Source organism: Populus nigra, chromosome 2 (genome assembly GCF_951802175.1).
Source record: "Populus nigra chromosome 2, ddPopNigr1.1, whole genome shotgun sequence".
Lineage (NCBI taxonomy): Eukaryota > Viridiplantae > Streptophyta > Magnoliopsida > Malpighiales > Salicaceae > Populus > Populus nigra.
Genome location: NC_084853.1, coordinates 42,439,582 through 42,461,458, shown reverse-complemented (window position 1 = coordinate 42,461,458; position 21,877 = coordinate 42,439,582). Strand labels below are relative to the sequence as shown.

General features: G+C 30.8%; 1 long non-coding RNA gene across 1 annotated transcript; it reads left to right on the top strand.

Annotated features, from left to right (window-relative positions):
* Positions 1–651: 651 nt before the first annotated feature.
* On the top strand, positions 652–1,789 carry LOC133681346 (uncharacterized). The gene is made up of 2 exons (XR_009836503.1): positions 652–1,414; positions 1,548–1,789. It is a non-coding gene; the product is annotated as an uncharacterized LOC133681346 (long non-coding RNA).
* The last annotated feature ends 20,088 nt before the right edge of the window (positions 1,790–21,877 follow it).

Here is a 21,877-nt window from a genome sequence, read left to right as displayed (position 1 = left end):
GTGAGTGCATTGCATTGTATAGAATTTTTATAAAAATATTTTATAAACTGATTTATGAAAGAAAGTATTTTGGAATGAATTTGTGAATGGCTGTATAATAGCTCTCAAATGACCACCAATGAAGTAATAATCTCTGACGGGTAGGGTTGTCGGCACTAAAAATAGTTTTAATGGCCCACCAACGAGTTATAATAATTAACGATAGTTCTTGTTAAGAGCTATAATTAATAGCTAGTTAAGAATAATCAACTTATAATATTCTAGTCACGAGTATAATATGACCATAACAATTTGATATAAAAGTATGCTCATGTTTATAAAATTTAATGCCAAGTAATAATCTGTATAGATGACTTGTTTTATTAAATGTTTTTTTAAGCTTTAAAATATTAACATGTTTTTGAATTACTGAATTTTCACGGAAAACCTAGATTCAGCATGAAGTTCTCCAACTTCGTAACACTTTCCTCTTCTCATATTAATTTTATATCCCTTGCTCGATAAAGCGATCAATATTCTTTTATTTTTTAATTAAAAAATAGAATGTATTCAATTCATATGTATACTTTGAAATAATATGGCATATTTATGAAGAAGAGAAAGCCCTTAGAAATATTGTCCTTGAAATTCAATTTTCGATTATAAGTAAACACTATCCCCACCGATAGAATCAAATATTTGATATAAAATCAAATTCACATCCATGATAATTTTGAATTTTTTCTAAGAGGAAAGAAAACATAATTATACAAAAAACTAAAAAGAAATGCTCTTTCTCGGTAGAAATGGCAATTTGGAAATTATCTGTGAGATTCTGGCTCTTGTAGAAATCGTGAATTTGTAATAATGTGTGGGGATTTGGCTTTTCTTTCCGGGATTTTGGCTATTTAGCTTTTGCAGATATGATATGAAGAAATGGAAAAACCGATGAGGATTTGGTCACTATGGCTGTGGGATTTTGACTCGCTACAGATGATGATTTGGAAATGATGTGGGGTCCAAGGCTAACACCTTTAAAGCGCTTGCTTGAAGATGCTGCCCAGGATAACTTGCTGCTGCATGTTTGGAACGTGATCCAACCTACGTTCCTAAAAAATGGTGTTGGGTTTGGAGATAATGGTGTAGACTCTGTGTGTGCTCTTTGGTTAGGTATGGAGATAATGGTGTTGGGTTTTGTGGAGTTGCACAGATTTTGTGATTCCACACCGTGGAGATGTCAATGTGCAAATTGTGTGAGAGATCTGGAATTTGCAGAGCTTAGGTGCTGAAATTCTGAGATGGAAAGAAGATTTCGTGGGGGATTGAGTTACGTGATTGATGAGATTTCTAGACTGTGCGTGGGAAGATTTTTGGATTTCGCACACTCTCAGGCTGAAAATCAGACTGTGGAGAGTTGTCTTGGAATCTTAATCAGGTTTGAGATTTCTGCAATGATATTTCACTCATAAATTTTAGCAAGGAGATTTCACTGGCATGAATCATCTATAGACTTGCTTCCTTGCGTATTTCCTTCTCTTTTGAAATTTCACTTATGATTGCCTCGACAGAAATTGAAGCCCAATAATATTGTTGTTGAAGAAAAAAAGAGAGTTAATGCCTCGTCTACCTCATCATACTCAAATCATTCTTGTCCCTGGCTGGCATCCCACCCCCTACTATGTCGTCTACACGGCTCTATCCACTAGGTCTTGTCTCTTTACCATGTGGTATTAAAAATTAAAATATTACTGCCGAGAGGAGAAGAAGAGCATCAAAAACTTCAATAATAATATATAAATTATTATTATTATTTAATATATGTCTACCTCCTAGAAAAGGTCTAAGCTTCGAGCCTCTCCTATCTTGTTGTTATAATAATAATAATAAATAAAAAAAAAGCAACTTGATTCATTATTTAACCATAAAATATACATATTTTAATATGTGATTTAATCTTTTGGTTTTTATTATGTAGTATTTTACTTTCGTATAAATACTCATACAATATTTTTTATATATATTTTTCTTAACATATAAATAAAAATGGAAATGCCTAATTTTTCAAGAAAAATTTTACAATGAAATAATTACTTTTTATGATTTTTTTTTCAAAACAAACACATCTCAAGTTAACACGGTCCATTTTTTAATTACTTTCATTCAATGTTAATATATTGATATTTTTTTGTCGTTGTTTTTTTTTTTATTTTTTAACTAACATGTCTTTATTTATTCTGTCTTATTGTATCTACCACTTAATTTTCTTGTAAATTTGTTTTTCAACTTTATGCTATATATAATCAACAATTCAGATAAATAACCAATCTATTTTTTCGTTAAAGTAACCATTGTTTTATAATGACTACTTATTTAACCAATCTAATTATATACTTCTAATAGACTGAATGTCTTATTACGTGTATCAACAATATTTACAAGAAAAAGAGCTCAGCTCACATGAAGCAGTGGAGGGTTGAATTTTGAGGGCCCACGAGGAAAAGTCAAAGCATTAAGCACCGCTAGCCCCGCTCGTTCTATTTTTTTCTTCCTCTAATCGTGTGGCCTTCATTCAAGAAAAAGAATGAAAGGTTGGCATCGCCGGCACGATGTTGAATTCTGAAACATCCTTTTGATTCCCGACAGTGCAACACGGTTCCACCGTCGCAATCAAATACATCAATGGCCAAATTGTTTGGCAGCATGATTTCCGTGCATGGCGTCTTTTCCTCCACAAATATAATCACGTCGACTAGAAAATTGAAACACCAAATCAGATTCAGATTTGTTCATTGATCGGGCTACTTGACAGTCCAGGTTACACATGGACTAAACAATTTAAAACTAACAGACCCAGCCCAGGAACAAGTATAATTAGACTTTATACAAGGACCCAAGTATCAATAACTTAAAAGATTAAGAGCGTGTTTGGCAGTGTGGTTGCGGGTGCTTTTCAAATAACTTTTCGTGCCAAAATACATGCCAACGATGTTTTTTTATTTTTTAAAAATTATTTTTGACATCAGCACATCAAAACGATCCAAAACGTACAAACCATATTAAATTTTAGCAAAAAAAAAAAATTCAAATTTTTTGAGAACGCGGCCGCAGCCGCGTTCCCAAACGCAAGCCTAAGATCCATTTGCTTTTTGCGTTTTCGGTTGCGCTTTAGCAAAAATTTGAATTTTTCTTCACTTCAAAATTTTTTTAAAATCGTTTTAGATCGTTTTGATATATTGATATTAAAAATAAAATTTTAAAAATAAAAAAAATATTATTTTAAGATATTTTAATATATTTTAACATAAAAAAACATTTTAAAAATCAATCACAACCAAATGAATTGTAACTAATTTTGTTGAAAGTCTTTCTTTCTGTTTGTATTGGTTTTTTTTTATATTTACCAAGAGATTACAAGTTAGATTTTTAGCAAATGTTAAAAATTATCAAATATTATAATACAGATTTACTTACCTTGTTTATTAATAATGAGATAATTATTTAATATTTATATCATACGAGATATTTAATGACTAAATGATTATAAGTTTTAATCTTATAATGTTCATTCTAACTAATTAAATTATAATTAAATACATATTAGATGTTTTTGTACAAATCTCAAATTTAAAAAAAATTTGTATTTTAAAAATATATAAAATTATTTTTAAAAGCATTAACAATTTAAAATTTTAAATTGAGATTTTTCTCTAAGCATAGTATCTTTATGTCATGGCAAATAGTTATGCTACCCCTTCCTTCTAATACCAATTATCTTTGGTCACTTGAAAAGAAAAGGATATTCTTCTCTAAATTCATGCACTCATTATCTCTATTAGTATGCAAACAACTCTCACTACTCTCACTTATGAGGATTTAAGCCTCGAAACATTAGTGATCGGTGATTGGATAGCGCATGAAATTGCTTAAAATAAAAAATATTATTTTTAATTGTGGTTTAGTTTGATTAAAATATATGTTTGTTTAAAACTATGATTGAAATCGTTGTTTAACAAAAAACATGTTAAAATATATTTAGTTAAAATTGTGGTTGAAATTGATATTGTAAATAAAATGATAAAAAAATATGAATTAATTTATTATTTTGCAATTACATCGTTGTGCATTGCATTATTAATACAATAGAAATACAACCACTGCAAAAAAAAAAAGATTTTATTGCCCTATTAAACTTGATACAATGTTATCACAAACATAATTTCTATGCCAAGACCTCTGATTTCCATAAGCTTGTGAACGTGCAACCACATCGGTTAAAATCCATAAGAATAAAATTGGGATGATGATCAAACTCGTTAAATGCCATATCTTGCCGCGACTTCCTTTTTAATTTGTGTTTTGTATGGAAACACAAATATATTCTACAAAATTCTTCATATTTTTTCCACATTTCAAACATACGTTTTATTACACAACATATTAAAGAATAAACATGACCGAATATTTTTTCTTGACTTTGTGGTTGGCCTCGCCGATAAAATTCTAGAAAATGATATCTTTCACATCTATATGTCTCTAAAAATCCATACTTATTTGAATATCCAGAGTCAACAATGTAGTATTTCCCTACAATAACAAATTGTTTCTTTGTAACTTAATCCCCATCACTTATTGAAAAATTAACTTATCTAAATATAATAACATTTACTTTTTGCTTCCTCAATACCATCCAGTGGCTTTAGAAATCTGATATTAGGGTTGTCAATCGTCTTAGAAAAAAATTCTCGTATCACGTGCGCTACTTTCCCATCTAACCTAGACAAATATAAATTGCATGTCAAAGTTACATGCCGCCATTATATTTTGCATCGGTACATCTTTTCTACCAATATATGATATTTGATTTTCTACCGATACACATGCACATACATATATGTCATCGATAGCTTCAATACAATTCTTCATGAAAAACAAGAAGTAACAAACATCATTTTGAATATACCAAGCTGGAATTTATACCAAATGATAATCAACATTATTTATGCATACAACTACATTACAATTACCTTGAAATGAGGTATATATCATGGATTAATGGTGATTTATCATGGTGTGTTTGAAAGTTTTAGGTCTCATGGCTTGATGATTTCTACTACTAGCATACACACTGATCACATAACTTCATTAAAATATCTACTAACAGTTTCATTGGAATGTTGAAATCTCCCTTGAACTTTTCTATAAAAAGCACCTAACACTAATGTATAAAGAAACATGTCAACCTTCTCAATAACACTTATCCTTCTTAATGGTTTTAATCCATATTGGGTTTATAAATCAAAGCAAAGACTTTGAAATTTTACTGCATCCATCCTAAACATATACAACATTTTCAATGCCCATGTAAAATTTTGTTCAACCATTTCATTTCTATATTGTAAGAAACAATACAAGGTTCTTTATAAATATAATTATTATAATATATAGCGAGAGCTTTGGTTGTGCGTAACACTAGTTTACAATGATTATACCCTCTCAACCAAAACAATTCTTCTTTCTCATCAACATCATTTTCATTGTTTTTATCATCGTTACCGTCATCTATATTGTCATCATTATCACCACCATTTCTATTTGAACTTTATGATAAAATGCTGAAACATATTATTCCTTTTAGAGTTCATTGCCAATCAATAACAATGGAATTGGTGATAGGTTTTGAGCTAATATTCACGTAACTTTTGTGATTCAATGCATATCTATTTGATTATGGATGATAAAACAATTAATTAGATGTCAACTTATCATTCAAAACTAAAAAGAGGCAATGGCACAATGTTGATCACAATGGTGATAAAAAAAAACATTTCACAATGCAAGTGGCAATTGATTAATTAAACATGCAAACCTAAATTCAGGGTTGTTTAAGATTTACATACATTACCTAAAAACCTAAACATATAATTGAAAGATGATATGGTCAAGGTAAAGAATTCTAAAAACGTTATGTAATCTATACAATCATCAATATCATACAATTGATTTCATTTTATATATTTTTTTGAATTGAGGATTTTAAAAGAAAAAATTGGATTCCTCAACTAGCAATCCCCTATCTACAGTTTACAATCACGGTTTAGGTTGTCTTCTTCTTGTTGAACCATAAGAATTAGCAGGCCATAACTTTTATCCCCGTAATAAAAAAAATGAAAATTTTTAACATAGCAAAGATGAAGGTGATTGTTTTGGCTTGATAAAAAGTTACATTACATCTAAAATGTAGAGAGTAAAAATAGACGTAATAAGTTGTCAAAGTTAGCTTATCAAGATCTATTGATGTAAATGACAATGGTTTGTTAGAATAAAAAAGAAGCAGAGAAAGGAAAACAAATCTAATGGAAAAATATTAGGGATCTTGGAAGAAGATGAGGGTAATTTTTGCCCTTCAAGAGTTTGCTCACTCGTTTTTGCGGTAAAAAATCTCTGTTTAAAAAGAACAAAATGAGGTGTGACCTCGGGTTTTCAATCTCATAATAATAAAAAAGCAAAGTAACAAGATAAGCAGAACTATATATCACTCAAGGATCCACAAAAAAAGACTGGGCCGATTGGAAAGATGATGAAGGTGTTTTGGTTAGTCAATGAAACAACAATTCTTTTCTCTTTTTTGTCAAAAGTTTTTGATGGAGAGAGATGAATTAACTAAGGTTACAAATCAACAAAAGTAAATGTGGAATGCTTCTCGTGAACTCATGCTTGGATCGCTAATTTCAGCGGGTCTCACATTCTAAAATTATGGTTTAAATGGTAACCAAACATTTTATTTCTGTGGTCTGTTCTAAACAAAACCGCTACCACAAAAACAAACACCCTTTAAGTTAACACGAGAGGATCTATGTCATGGATTCCAATACTATAACATATGATACAAAAAACGTTATAGAGCAGTTCAATTAAGCCGCCCAATCGAACCACTTTGCTTAGCCAACCTAAGTAGCCTCGTTCTAAGCTACTGCATCGACCTGATACCACATAAATTTCTTACCCTGACACGCATTATAGCACAATATTACAAACTTTAAAAAGTCATAACAATTTTGTACACCATCTACTGGTGTTATGTAGTGCCCACCATCCATTGGTGTTACGTGATGCACACCTAATTCTCCATTGCAGCGCTTGATCTCTTGAAATTATTAGTGAAGTGCCGACCTTTCTCATCAATGGATAATAATTGCCTACCTGTTCTATTAATAATAAAACCAAATATAATTAAAACACCTATCTTATTTAGTATGACGCTACACTCAACCACTCATTTTACGGGTTACATGGATGAAAAATAAAATTTTCTCCTCCACTCTTTTGTCAGATAAACCACGTGACCTTAGTGCCCAAAAGTATAAATATCCAAGGTCACCCATACAATAGAAGATGGCACACAGGCACACAAGATCACATACTATTTCCCCTACTATGCACATTTTTTCTATATTATATACACTTTTACTCTCCTATGTAAACTCTACTTCACCTTTAATTACTATGCATTATTCTCCTTTTACATCTATTAGCTTAAATATTAAAAAAAATATTTTAATAAAAGATTTATTTGTGTAATCAATGCTGCCCACATGCTATGTCTTCGCTAATATCATTCACGATTCAATTTTATTTCATCATGCAATGAATTTCCCAATAAAAAAAAGAAAATGCAATGATGTTGGTCAACGAGGGATTTTCAAAGTTTCCTAAAGATATAAAAACCCGTCCACGAAGGAGGTCCGTTTTAATATTCGAATAACATCCTTGCTTTTATCATGCCAATGCAGGGTATTTTGGTCAGTTAATTTATTTATTTTATTGTAATCAGAGTGTTTAGCAATGTGATAATTTTTATTTTTAAAGTATGTTTTATTTTAAAAAAATAAATTGATATTTATTTTAAATTTTTTTGATGGTTTTGGTGTATGAGTATTAAAAATAAAAAAAATTTATTTTAATAAATTTTTAAATAAAAATCACATAAAAAAAATATCTTGCACCATGATACATATCACACAGGTAAAAAGAAATAAAAAAGGCCGGGGCCGTTCTAAAATTAACGGTGAAACAGAGGTCACATGAAGGTGGAGGCCTAAATATTTTAGTGCACGGGTAACATAAAAAGAAGAAGAAGGTGGTTTGGGTGCCCCATTGTCGGAGCCCACGGTGAAAGGCCTAAACAGTATGCACCACGGGCTTGATTTCCTTTTCTGTATTCGTATGGTCTTCATTCATCAAGAGAAATAAAAAAGGGTAGGCCGGCACCACCGGCTTGATCTTCAATTCCGGGAACATTCGTTTGATTCCCATTGCTAGTGCAACACGGTTTCACCTTCCATCAGCAAATATAACCACCATCGTTAGAATGAAAGGATGAAAGACCTCAAGAAGCTGATCTTTTTAAAACCTAATATCAAGATCGAACATATTAGTTCATTCTCATCAACATTTAAAATAAAAGATCCCTTTTCTAATTTTGGGAAAAAAAAAGAAGCAATTGAAGGTTTTTCTTGTTTATTTTTATTTTGAAATCACTGGTATGTCACATTATCCTGAAGAAAGCTCCCATGGATACTACGTTATCATTTTTGCAGCAAGATTCAAGGATTCAAGCTCCAGGAATACTCTTACCTCCCTGAGATTCAAGCACCGGGAATACTCTTACCTCCCTGAGATTCAAGGATTCAAGCTCCAGGAATACTCTTACCTCCCTGAGATTCAAGCAGCGGGAGTATTAGACGGGGTCCTCAAAACAGTGAAGGCAATTGGTGGGACATAAGCCTCTCTATGTTAAGATCTTAAATCAATTAAGGACAAGAATTAGTGAAAGCTATTGAGCATCTCAGTAGTTTGCATTCAATGGCTGTGAGGCAATTACGTGTCTATTACCCCATCGGAATTCAGGCAGGCGCCTGAGGCAGTCAGCATGGGAGGACCCATCTTCATGAACAGGGATCCTTGAATAATTGACGCCCTACCTTCCCAGGATATATATAGTAGACCATGATAGCTGGTGATCGGTATTTTTATTGGAAGTTAGCTAGCAAGTATCATTCCTTGTCAGAAGGCGCCTCCTAATCATTGCCATTCCATTATTCCATAGGTGGACGCATGTGTTGATCGTGCCTAAAGTGCCTTCAATTCTTGACTTCTCATGCCCTGGGAACCAATGTTCAGAGCAATGGAAGTGACGATGACCAATTCTGTTCTCATGCTTGCGGGTTAGTTGAATTCCCCCATAGGCAATTAACGAATCACATTATTAAATAAATTAGATTTTTTTTTACCAGCATTATATATATCCTTGTGTCTGGAGATATTTTGTGTGACGTGCTTGAATCACCCAAAAATTAAAATTCATAAAAGGTATATATATAATCGACTTCTTTAAGAAAATCAAGAGGTATTTTTTATGAGCAAAACATTTCTTACCATATTCAAGAAGTCCCTGCCTCTGTCAAGAATTTTTTGTGGTCCGGTGATATGTGTTTTTTTTTTTTTGATTTACGTGGGGTGTTCGGGCCAGTTTGCGCGCACCACGACTATTCCCCACGGCCCGCTGGACATCAAGCCCAGGAGCAGGTAAGGCACCGCGGGGGTGACAGACGTGCACATAGAAGGTCGAACCCGGGACGAGGGCGGAACAAGTCACACGATTGACCACAGCAGCTAGACCCTCAAGTGTTTTCTTGTATTTTGTGCAGGTTGCGGATTCCATTTATGCTTTCAGCATGGAAATTTAGCCCCGCGTATTTGAAAAGCTGAACAATAGCCCCTAAAGTTCTGTTGTAGTGGCAATCATTTTTTTGTTCGTGCTGTGACATTAGACTATCCTACTAACTACAGAACTTAAGATCTGCAGCTAATTTTCAAAAGGAAAGCATTTGAACTACCTGTTTTTATATGGAATGTAAGAGAGTGACAATAAGATTTTAGCGAAGACTGAGAACGTGTAATATTATTGTGTGAATTTGGACAAAATATGAGCTGTCAATTGGATGTAAAACCGTCCAAAAGAACACATAACCAAACAAGGAGACATGATATAACAATTTTATTAAGAAAAAGAAAATCTGCAAAATAGTAAAGAGAACCCAATCTGTCTTCTCTCTTGCTCTCTTTGATATGAGGATTCGTAAAAATGGGGAGTTCTCTCCACTCATGTTCCTGGAAAGTACATTGGGACCCCACCAAACAGTTCCAAAAACCATTTGCCAACTAAACCAGTCTCCGTGGGACGTGATTCCATTCTCTAAAGAGATTTGTTCACCTTCTCTTCATCAGGTTAATCTGAGTTCTCTCCTCTCTTTCCACACTCTTAGCTTGATCAATTTAAGTTCTCTTCACTACTCTATCCATCAATTAATCATTTCCATACCTACATTTTCTCTATGTATATCTTTCTAGGGTTTTGAAGGGGGCCGCTGTCTTGTTTCATTAAGCGTATTTTCTTTCTTGGTTTTGTCGTGTGTTGGCCTGTAAATGGCAGATTAGGTTAATATTATGTACCTCTCTCAATATTTATTTTATCATCCTTTGGTTCGCTACTTAATGCTGTTTTGGTTTTATTTATACATTTTTCTTTTCAGTTTGGAGAAGGAGATCATCGTTGTTTTAGTGGGAAGGAAAGCTTCGGGAAATCTATTGGCGCCGTTCAAAGGTAATTTAATTTATACACACACACGCACACACACTATTTTGTATGGTACTTTTTGTTGGATTTAATTACATGGCACTGTTATTTGTCGAGTATATATTAAGGTTTTTTAAGCAGTACTGTACATTTTTTAAAAATATTGTTGGAAAGTTGCATGGTGTTTTTTAAATGATGTTATTTATAACATGGAAGAAGCCCGGAGAAAAAAGGGTTCAACACTAATGAAGAAATGAAAGGAGAGAACAAGCTCAAAATCAAGAGAGGGGTAAAGATACTGCACTTCGACAAGGCTAAAGGCAAGGAATTGCTTTGCATAAATGAGTGCAAAGAAGCACAGTCAATATGTGACCATCACTTGAACATAGTAAAACCTCATAAGAGAAGTAGTGGTTCCGGTTGCCTGGGTGTTACAGACCCCTCTATCAAGAAACCTGCAACTAGGGCACTCAAAGGTCAGACAAGGGCTACAAATAAAGGGCACTTTCCGAGTTCAAATGCAAACCAGTTTTACTATTATTCTGGGTTCGGGCCGTGGCGAGGTAGAAGAAGGGAAAGGGGAGAAAGTGATGTCAGAGAAACTTCCGTTCCAGTAACTGTTAATGGTGTTGCTCAAAATACAATGCCGCCATCTCCTATTCCAATAATTTATATTGATGATGGTTCTGAAGAGCGTGATAGTGACTGAGTGCCGAAGAGAGAAATGTAGTGAATGCAAGGTCCATCGAGTCTTCAAATTCTTTGCACAACAAATTAAGTAGTGAAGGACCAATTTTCTTCTGCGTTTATAATGTTTTAATTCTTTGATAGACATCATGAAATTAAACAATTGCGCAATATGCATGTTGTTGAGAGAAATTGTTCTGCAATATTCAAGAGTGTGCAATTTATATATTAATCGTGTATTATTTTATTTACATATACCTATTAATTGTTAATTTCTGCTACTTATTTAAGTTTAAGTTATATGAATTTTATTTTCAACCAATAAAACGGAATTTAATGAAAAATATGATTAAAATACTAATAATAGCAAAATAACACTAACGAAAAAAAACTCTTTATTTTATTTAGATTCTATTTCTTGGATTATAGAAGATGAAAAATCAAAATATATTTATCTATAAATAGGGCTTTTTCATTCAATTGTAAGTTTCATAATTTGTTTTTGACCCTCTAATTTTTCTGTATGTTTTTAAAAATTATATTTTCAATATTTAATTTAATTTTATCATAATAATAATAATAATAAGAATAATAATAATAAGAGTTTAGAGAGTGAATTAAGAAATAAGAGGGAAGAAGAGACCACGAAGAGTAAGGACTAAAATAATAATATGAGAGATTATACAAAATTAAATAAATAAAAGAATCAAGAAAAATAAAAAATTATATGAAATACATCCTACACATTAAGAAGAAGAAATTAATTAATTAGGAATCCATGGTCAAGAAGGAAACAATATAATTTCTTAATATAATTTTTTTATTTTAGATTTTTCTATTTTGCAAGGAATTCTAGATAATATAAACGGGAGACATTTAAATAAATAAAAGAGACATACATAAAGATTAAAAGAGAGGCCATTGCGAAGAAAAAACTAGGAAACAACAAAAACACAAAAAAAAATTGCCCCCCTCCAGGTTGGAGGAAGACAGCCTAGAAAAATTCAGCAAGCAACCACCTTCTCGGCCGTTGATCTCCCACCCTAGGAGAAGGTGATCGGCACCACCCACACTAACAAAAAGATGAGGAAGTTATACGTGGCAAATAAATCACATATGGGATTAAGATTGACATTTATGAGTCTTCACCAACAAAATTGCTAAAAGAAAGAAACAATCCTGGTGTACACATAGATTACAGGTATAATTTTCATGGCTTCTTTGCACGTGCCTCTAGGGCAGGGAGGTGTGAGAATCACTCCGCGACATGGACAGCTCCCTCTTTTTTTTTTGTTGGTGAGGGCAACGTCGATCACCTCCTCTCAAGATGGGAGATCGACGACGGAGAAGTTACTGCTTTGCTAAGTTTTTCTAGGTTGTCTTCCTACTTTGGGGAGGCTAGGTTTTTTTGTGTTTTTATGGTTCCTTTGTCTATTTTTATTGTTTTTTTAGGTTTTTTATTTACAAGGATCTCTTATTTAATCTCTTTACTGTCTCCTTTCTTTCTCTAAGTATCTTCTATTTATAGTGGCTAGAATCCCTTGCAAAACACAAAAAACTAACCAGGAAAAATAATATTAGGAAATTATATTATTTCTTTTTTTTTTATCATGGATTTCCTAACTAATTAAGTTTTCTCGTTTTAATATGTAGGATCTCTTTCATATAATTCATAATTTTTTTATCATCTCATTTATTTTTATTTTCTCTTTTATATAATCTCTCATATTATTATTTTATTTCCTACTCTATGCAGTCTCTTGTTCTCTCTTGTTTCTCAATTCACTTGCTAAACTCTTTATTTTTTATTATTATTATCATCATGATAAAAATTAAATTAAATGTTAAAATTAAATTGGATCAGAAATATAATTCTTGAAAATACATAGAAAAATTAGGGTGTCAAAAAAGAGTTATGATAATTATCTTATTTTTTACAATAATTATGATATAAAGTCATTGAAAAACTTATTTATTTTTGACTTTTATAGTAAACTTGTAAAGAAAAAAAAATAACACTAAAAATATTTTTTTCAAAATGAAACAGTCTTGTCGAGAGGTGATTATCCTTAAAACAAATATAAAAAGCAAAATAAATCTCATCAAGAGATGACTAGCCTCAAAACAATTAAAAATTAAAACAGGTCTCGTCAAAAGACGATTACCCTTGAAACAATTAAAAAAATATAGTCATTTTGGGAGGCGATTACCCTCAAAACAATAAAAAAAAGATCATGCCTAATAATTCTTAACCTTTTTTTTTACTTTTCATTAATTTTTTAGTTAAATCTAAATCAATACACTCTCTTTATTGTTTAGTTCAGTTTTCTTTAAAAAATTATAATTAATCTTTTTAATTTTTCTGGTTTCACATTACTTCAATGAGATTCTCGCAATTCTTCTTTAATTTTTCTCTTTCTTGTATTTTACTTAGATTTGTTGCATTTGCATAAACATTTATAAAACAAAAAGATTATTTGTTCTTAACATCTAGAATTAACCTAGAAGATAAAATAAATAAAAATACATAAAATAAAATAAAAGGACAATCGTAAAATATTTATTAGTGAATTTATTTTTTTGCTTATAATATAAAAATCAACTTTCTATTTAGTATTTAAAATTACCTTTAACAACTCTTTTTTATTTATCAATTTATATATATTTTTTTTATTTAATTCAACATAAAAATCATCCTTTTGTTTTTCAAAAAATTAGTTAAGAAAAGCCAAAAAAAATTCAGAGTATTAGGATTTAGTTGTAGACTTTAATATTTAGAGATATAAAATTACACTGTAAAGTATATATTTAGGTATTAAAAATACAAAATAAATGCATTGCTAAAAATTAGACTCTAGAATGATTATGATTTAACCCGATAAGATAAAAACTTCTTCACGATGGAAAATCTATCTTGGATTTTAGATGAGACCAACAAATAAAAACATGTTTTATATTAACAATCAATCAATGATGCAGCTTACCATAGATAAGGTGCATTAGGGGTGACGTATTTTTCCCTTCCACAAACTAGTCCCCCTACCCAGACTCTCGCAGATCATTAGGGTTTGTTTTTGTCAAGAATCAATTATTTGTCCTTAAGGTTTTATTATTTTTCACTTGGTGCAACAAAAAAAAACTTTCTTTAATAAACCTCTCATGATTCCAATAACAACACCATGTTTATGTGCACTCATAAGCAAGGTCTAACAAACTCAAAACAATTATACTCAGTATCTGTTTACAAAGAGTAAATCTCGGCTTTAAATAAAAGAACAAGTCCATGAAAAAAAAATAATAGATAAAGGAAAGAACTCAAAAAATTTCATGGATGTTTTTCCACCCATTTAAGACATCTATTTATGAGACATGAAAACCAAAACATTAATACTCATAATTCATGAATATTCAAAACCCATGAATGTTTATTGACTAAGATTAATGTTTATAATTCATAAATTACTCATAATTCATTAATATCTATAATTCATGAATGTTTATAGGTCATAAAAAAATAATGAGAGAATTCATGAATGTTCATAGTTCATGAATTACTCATAATAACATTCATTTTCATCATATAATTAATGTATTAGTTCATGTACTAAGATATTTTGAAGGACTAAAAAAAATCACCCATCAAACATGGATTTAATATAAAATATTTTTCACTAACAAAACTCTAGTCCAAACTTATGAGCCAACAAACCCATTATTCAATCTAAAAAGTTATCTTGTGCTTGAAACTTTTGTTATCCAAAAGTTATTTGAGAATAATTTATCATTTATTTTTAGTTGAATTTTAAAATATGTTAATATCTCAAATTAAAGTACTCAAGTTAAATTACAAAATCCAACATGGTTTTGACTTCCATGTGAATGGACTTTATATATAATTCAATGTTTTAAAAAATCCATTATACATTTTATAAACCAATTCCAACAAGATTTGAAGTATAGAAAGCAAGAAATGATTCATAATGGGAAAGATAACACACCTTCATAGTCTTGCAATCTAGGTTATTTATGTATGGTTGGCGAGAGACAAAGGAGGGAACATTTTTTGATGAACCAAGTAGTTATTAGTGTGTGTGTGTGTGTGTCTATATATATATATATATATATATATATATATATATATATATATATATATATATATATATATATATATATAAAAACAGATCAAGAAAGATTTACATATATAAACTTTTGAGAAAATAAGCACGTCCGGTGAAGACGCACTGAGCTTGGTATTGTGCCAAGCCCCGGGCATGCTGGGTTTGGTGTTAGCCAGATCCAAACACGATTCAACTTGGCAGTATGCCAAGCCCCATGCATGCCCAAGGAAATGCACATTGCTCCTAGGGCACTCTTAAGAGAATGATCATTCTCTTTTAGGCATGCTTGGAGGAATTATCACACCCTCTCTTGGCACATCCAAGAAAATGATCATCGTTTCTTGGCATGCCCAAGATAATGAGGTAATGTGAGTCTGATGAATATGTCAGGCCTAAGGTGAGTCTGTCAAGTCTAAGTTAATGTGAGTTTAGCAAACATACCAAAACTCAGGCACTTCTACTTAACAATCAGCCAAATCTATTGCATTTTTGCTTGACTATCAGTCAAGTTTAAGATAATGTAGGTTTGGCAAGCATGCTAGACCCAAGGTACTTAGACTTGGTCATCCGCCAAGTTCAAGGTAACGTGAGTCTAGAAAATATGTCAGACCCAAGGCACTTGGACTTCGTAGTTCTGCAAGTTCATGTTAACAACCATCCTCCTTTGAGCACATTCAAGGGAATAGCCATATCCTCTCTTGGCATACCCAAAAGAATGGTCATCCTCCCTTGACACATCTAAAGGAATGATCATTCTCTTTTGGCACGCCCAAGAAAATTGAGTTAATATGGGTGTGGAAAACATGACGGACCCAAGGCATCTAGACTTGGTCATCCACCATTGGACTTAACAGTTAGCCAAGTCTAAGATTAACAAACATGACAAACCTAAGACACTTAGACTTGATAATCCAAGAAGTCTGAGGTATTTAGACTTGGTAGTTAACCAAATCCAAGGTAATGACCATCTTTTATTGGCACGCCCAAGAGAATGATCCTTCCTTGGCATGCCCAAAGGAATTATCATCCTACTTAGGGCACGTCTAAGAAAATGACCCTCCTCCCTTGGGTCTAGTCTAATGAAAAAGTTCAGCTTCCATAAGCTCAACTACAAATGATATCTTGGACCCTAATCTTCCTGTATTTTTTAGGTGTGTAAAAGTCATTTAGAGACCCTCTATATTTTTATTAAATATTAATATAGATATAAGGGATATTTACACCTCATTAAATGCTATTAAGGTAAAATTATTATATATACTCTTCTTTTCACAAAAATACAAGATCTATGAGCTATAAATACACCATGAAACTTTTAAATTAAAGGTTTACAATTTTCATTATATATATATATATATATAAATATTTTTATTTTGTCTCTCTAAAAATTACTTAGTAAGTCTCAATTTTATCATAAAATGAAACCTTTTACAACTACCTTTATTTCTAAGCTATTTAAATTTCTGAAGACTTTATGATTTTTAGTCTGATGTGGCATATTTGTAAAAAATGGATGGCTTTGATGCATATTTTTCCGTCGCTACTTACGTGTGAAAAAACGTGGGGCCTTCGTCAAATGTAAAAAAAACGTGGTGGTTTCTGGAAGGAGCAGGATCATGATCGGCAGTATCTGGCTTTATTGAGCACGCTTAAAATCAGGCTATACTTTGGAGTACGAGGGGCTAGACTGCAGTAAGGAAAGGGAGCAGATCATCAGTGATTGAAAAGGAATCCTGATCTGCCAAAAGATGCGAAAGACAACACGCAACATGTTGGTGTCTGTCGTTTCCATCCAAGGGAGAGCACAACTAGCGCTGACCAGTCACTTTATCATTGCTCTTTATTCACATCTTTGCAGTTTTATTATTTTTGGGTCATTAATTTCAAGAAATCAAAACTGTCGTTAAAAGAGAATTACTTCTTGTTTTTATAGTAATTTTTGTGGAGGGAAATTTCCTTATGATTATTGCGGAAAAAAGAATCTTCGTTGATTAAAGTAAAAGAAACTGCAGCTTAAATATCAAAATGAAAAGAATAAAAAATTAATAATTAATAAAAAATTACTAGAGAAGGAATATGATAGTTATAGCCGTGTTTCATGAGGTTTTTGATAATGTAATACTGATCGATTTTATAAGTGTTTTTCACTTAAAAAATACTTTTAAATAATATTTTTTTTATTTTTTAAAAATTATACTTTACATCGATACATCAAAATAATCTAAAAACACACAAAAAATAATTAGAAATAAAAAAAATAAAAAAAATTAATTTTTTTAAAAGCGTTTTTGAAATGCAAAAACAAATGAACTCTTAGTTTTTTTATTAGATCATTGACCTTCATTACGTATAAAAGAAATATCTAAGCGTTGCTAATGTCTTTCTAGTAAAAAAATTCAAACCATGCAGAGGTCGAATTGATGTGATATGTTCAACTTGATGGGTTCAAAGACAACTTGAATGACAAGTAAAAACGCAGTTTGACTAAAAAAACTCAAAACAATATCTTTTCTTTTAAAAAACGAAAACGACAACATACTGGATCGATCCAGGCCAACCCAGGTTAACCTTTCAAATTCGTTACCCAGATCATAAGGTCATGATATCCCTATATAAAGTCAATCAAAACAAATTATAAAACTCAATTTTCAATCAACCCAAAGATTGAATGATGGAATTGAAATAAATTAATTAAAAAATAAAAAAAAATCGACCTTAATTAACTTGTCAAACTCATGACCCGAGTCGTGAGATCGTGATAATCTCATTGAAAATAAACATAAATGATGACATGAGTCAATTCGGGTTAACCTGTTAAACTCGCGATCAAGACCATGGTATTGTGATAGCCCTATAAATAGTAAATCAAAACAAATTATGAAACTTAATTTTCAGTAAACTCATTGTTTAATGATGAAATTAAAAAATAGAAAAAAACTTGAGTCAACTACGTTGACCCGTCAAACCCGCAACTCGAGTTATGAGACCAAGATAAACTCATAAAAAAATAAAATAAATCATAAAATATAACTCTTAATCAATCCAATGTTGAATGATGAAATTGAAATAAAATCAATTAAAAAAAGATAAAAAAAACTCATATTAATTCTCCAAACTCGTGTCACGAGTTATGAGACCTAACTAACCATGTATAAAGCAAGCCACAATAAATTCCAAAACTCGGTCTCTAATAAATCAAATATTAAAATATAAAATTAGAAAAAATATTGATATAGAAAAAAAACAGAAAAAAAACATTATTGAAATAAATAATATTTTATGAGGTGATGCAAAGTAAAAACACCATGCCCTTTAATCTATTGTTAATTAATTAATTAATGACATAGATACAAACTTTTTATATAAAATCTCTATTCAGATATATGTATAAATTATTTTTTTTTCTAAAAATCTCGAGTTCGACTATCTCATTTGTAAAAAAAAATCTTAATGTATGAAAACTAAAATACTACTATGATAAGTGTCTCTCTTTCTTTGCTCTTCATTCACAAGCAAAATGCTCAATAATTCTGATACTGTTTCAAAATTCATATGGTTGGAAATAAGTTTTTTTAGTAGTTGGATTATAGATTAATTAAGTGTTCATGTAATTCAATCCACTCTTTTATAGTAAAGGGAGTTGATTTCTTGATGAAAGAATTCGGATGCCTAGAAAAAAAATTCTCTTTGATGGATTTGAGAACTCTCAAATATTTAAGTTAGACTTTTTATAAAGGGAAAATATAATAAATGTGCAATGAGCATTAAATTCTAATAATAAAGTTGTATGTTCTTGTTTTAGTTTAAAATAAATGTTGTGTAAAGAAATGTTATGTGTGTATTGAGAATGGAAATTATGAACTCTATACCCGGGTGATTCATGAACTATTTATATCTCACAAATCTTGACTTATTGTTTGAAGGAGAGGGCTTGAAAGTCATTGCCCTGTTGTTATATTAACGAGGGACCAATCTATCTTATTCTTGTATTAATAAGAGATAAATATCACTTACATACACATTAATGATATGAAAATATTGAGTAAGATCCAGCCGAAAATAATTGGGTTTGATAAAAAAACAAATCCAGATAGAATAAATGTTGGTTCCAAACCATAAAAGGTAGGTCTTGAATAAGCTAGGATAGGTCACGTAGAGTACCATAGCTTGAATTCAGAGCTTGATGTCATTCACATATGTTTGGTATTATGATAGCTTTTGTGGTTGTGATTTGAAAAAAATTATTTTATAAAAAGTATTTTTAGCTGAGGTTAGTTTGATATTTATATATGTTTGGTTAAAAATGTGGTTAAAATTGAAATTGAACAAAAAATAGTTTAATGTGTTTAGTTATGAATACTTTTTAAATTGAGGTTATATATATATATATATATATATATATATTAATGGTTTAAAATTTAAATATTGTAGATTTAACTACTACTATTACACATGAAATAAATAATAATTTATATAAAATATTTTTTATTGTTCCATTAAACTATTTACAATTCCATTATATACAAAATTCATCCAACAAGAATTACAGTTTTCATGATTTTTTGAGCGTGCAATAAAATTATGTAAAATATTATCATAAATAAAATTAAGATTACAGTGTGAGTAAATTTAATTCACTCTAAATTAATTTTTTTAAAAAATAAATTATTATTCACGTAAACAGTACGAGTGAATTAAAAAATTCATTGTACTCCAAAAAAACATACTATTCACTTTAATAAACAATGCAAAGAAAAAAAAAGCAGCTGAGCTTTTACCTGTGTTTTAAATGCAAAACTTAATGGGCTTAATCAGAAGTAAATTATGTTTTGAATGTTACTAAATAATTATTTGGTTGTGGTTGCTTCGCAACAAAATGTACTCTTAGGCCCTGTTTGTTTGCAGGAGAGTAGTTTTCTTTTGGAAAGTGAATTCCGAGGAAAGTGAATTCCGGGAAAGTATTTTCCGATGTTTGGTAGTGTAATGGAAAATAAGTTGGAAAACGCTTTCCAGTGTTTGGTTATGTTATGCAAAATGAGCTGGAAAATAACTTATTAATGTTTTATTTTTTCAAGTTTATTAAAATAATGAGGAACAAATCTTACAAATTAAAAAGTTGAATGAGAATGAAATTGAAAAAAAATATAATTTCATAAATTATCTCAAATAAAATAAATAATAATCAAAATAATAGAGATCAAATCTAAAAAATTAAAAAAAATGAAAGGTGAAGAAATTAAAATAATAATAATTAACATTTCATAAATTATTTCAAATAAAATAAGTAAAAATCAAAAGAATGAGGATCAAATTTGATAGATAAAAAATTTCAATAAAAAAATGATAAGAAAAAAGCAAATAGCAATTATAAAAGTAAGGACCAAAATTAATATAAAAATTAAATTTTAAGAGATGAAATTGAAAAATAAATATTCAAAACAAATTATATATAGCAATCAAAAGTTTGAGGATCAAATTTGATATAATCAGCAAATTATGACATTTCTAAATTTTTCACAACTTCCGGAAAGTGTTTTCCGTCCAAATTTTTCAGGAAAACACTTTCCTGAAAACCAAGCCAAATTTTCCTTTGACTGGAAAGTGTTTTCCGTTGACCAACTTTTTCAATAGCAAACAAACACAGGAAAGTTTGTAAAGTGGTTTCCCGGAAACCACTTTCCGGAAAACAAACACAGCCAAAAGGGAAAACACTTTCCTAGAAATCAAACCAAATTTTTCTTTTACTGGAAAGTGTTTTCGGTTGACCGAAAAGTGTTTCCGTTGACCAGAAAGTGTTTTCCGTTAACCAACTTTCCTAATGACAAACAAACACAGGAAAGTTTGGAAAGTGGTTTTTCGAAAAATGAATTCCGGAAAACAAACATGGCCTAAGAGAAAACACTTTTCTAGAAACCAAACCAAATTTTTCTTTAACTGAAAAGTGTTTTCCGTTGACCGAAAAGTGTTTCCGTTGACCAGAAAGTGTTTTTCGTTGACTGGAAAGTGTTTTCCGTTGACCAACTTTCCTAGTAACAAACAAACACAGGAAAGTTTGGAAAATAATTTCCTGAAAAATGAATTCCGGGAAACAAACATGGCCTTAGGTCGTTGTTAAAACAGACTTGGCCACTTAAAAAATATTATTTTAAAAAATACTGATAAATAACGGTTATCAAATTTCCTTGGGGAAAAGGAAAGCAGCCACTGAAAAGTTCAGGAAGTAAGAACATGCTTCATGATCTCAATGATTGGATGACACACACACGATTAAAAGGTTCGAGCTGGTAAAATATTTTGTCCTTATCACTTGGGTGACCTGTGGGCTGACGTCCCAATCATATTTTAATACCATAACTACACCCACCAAATATCATGCAAAAAATCACACCAAAAAGCGCGGAAAATAAATAAAACAAACAAACAAACGAAGCGCTGTCACCTGCATCCCGTGCTACCG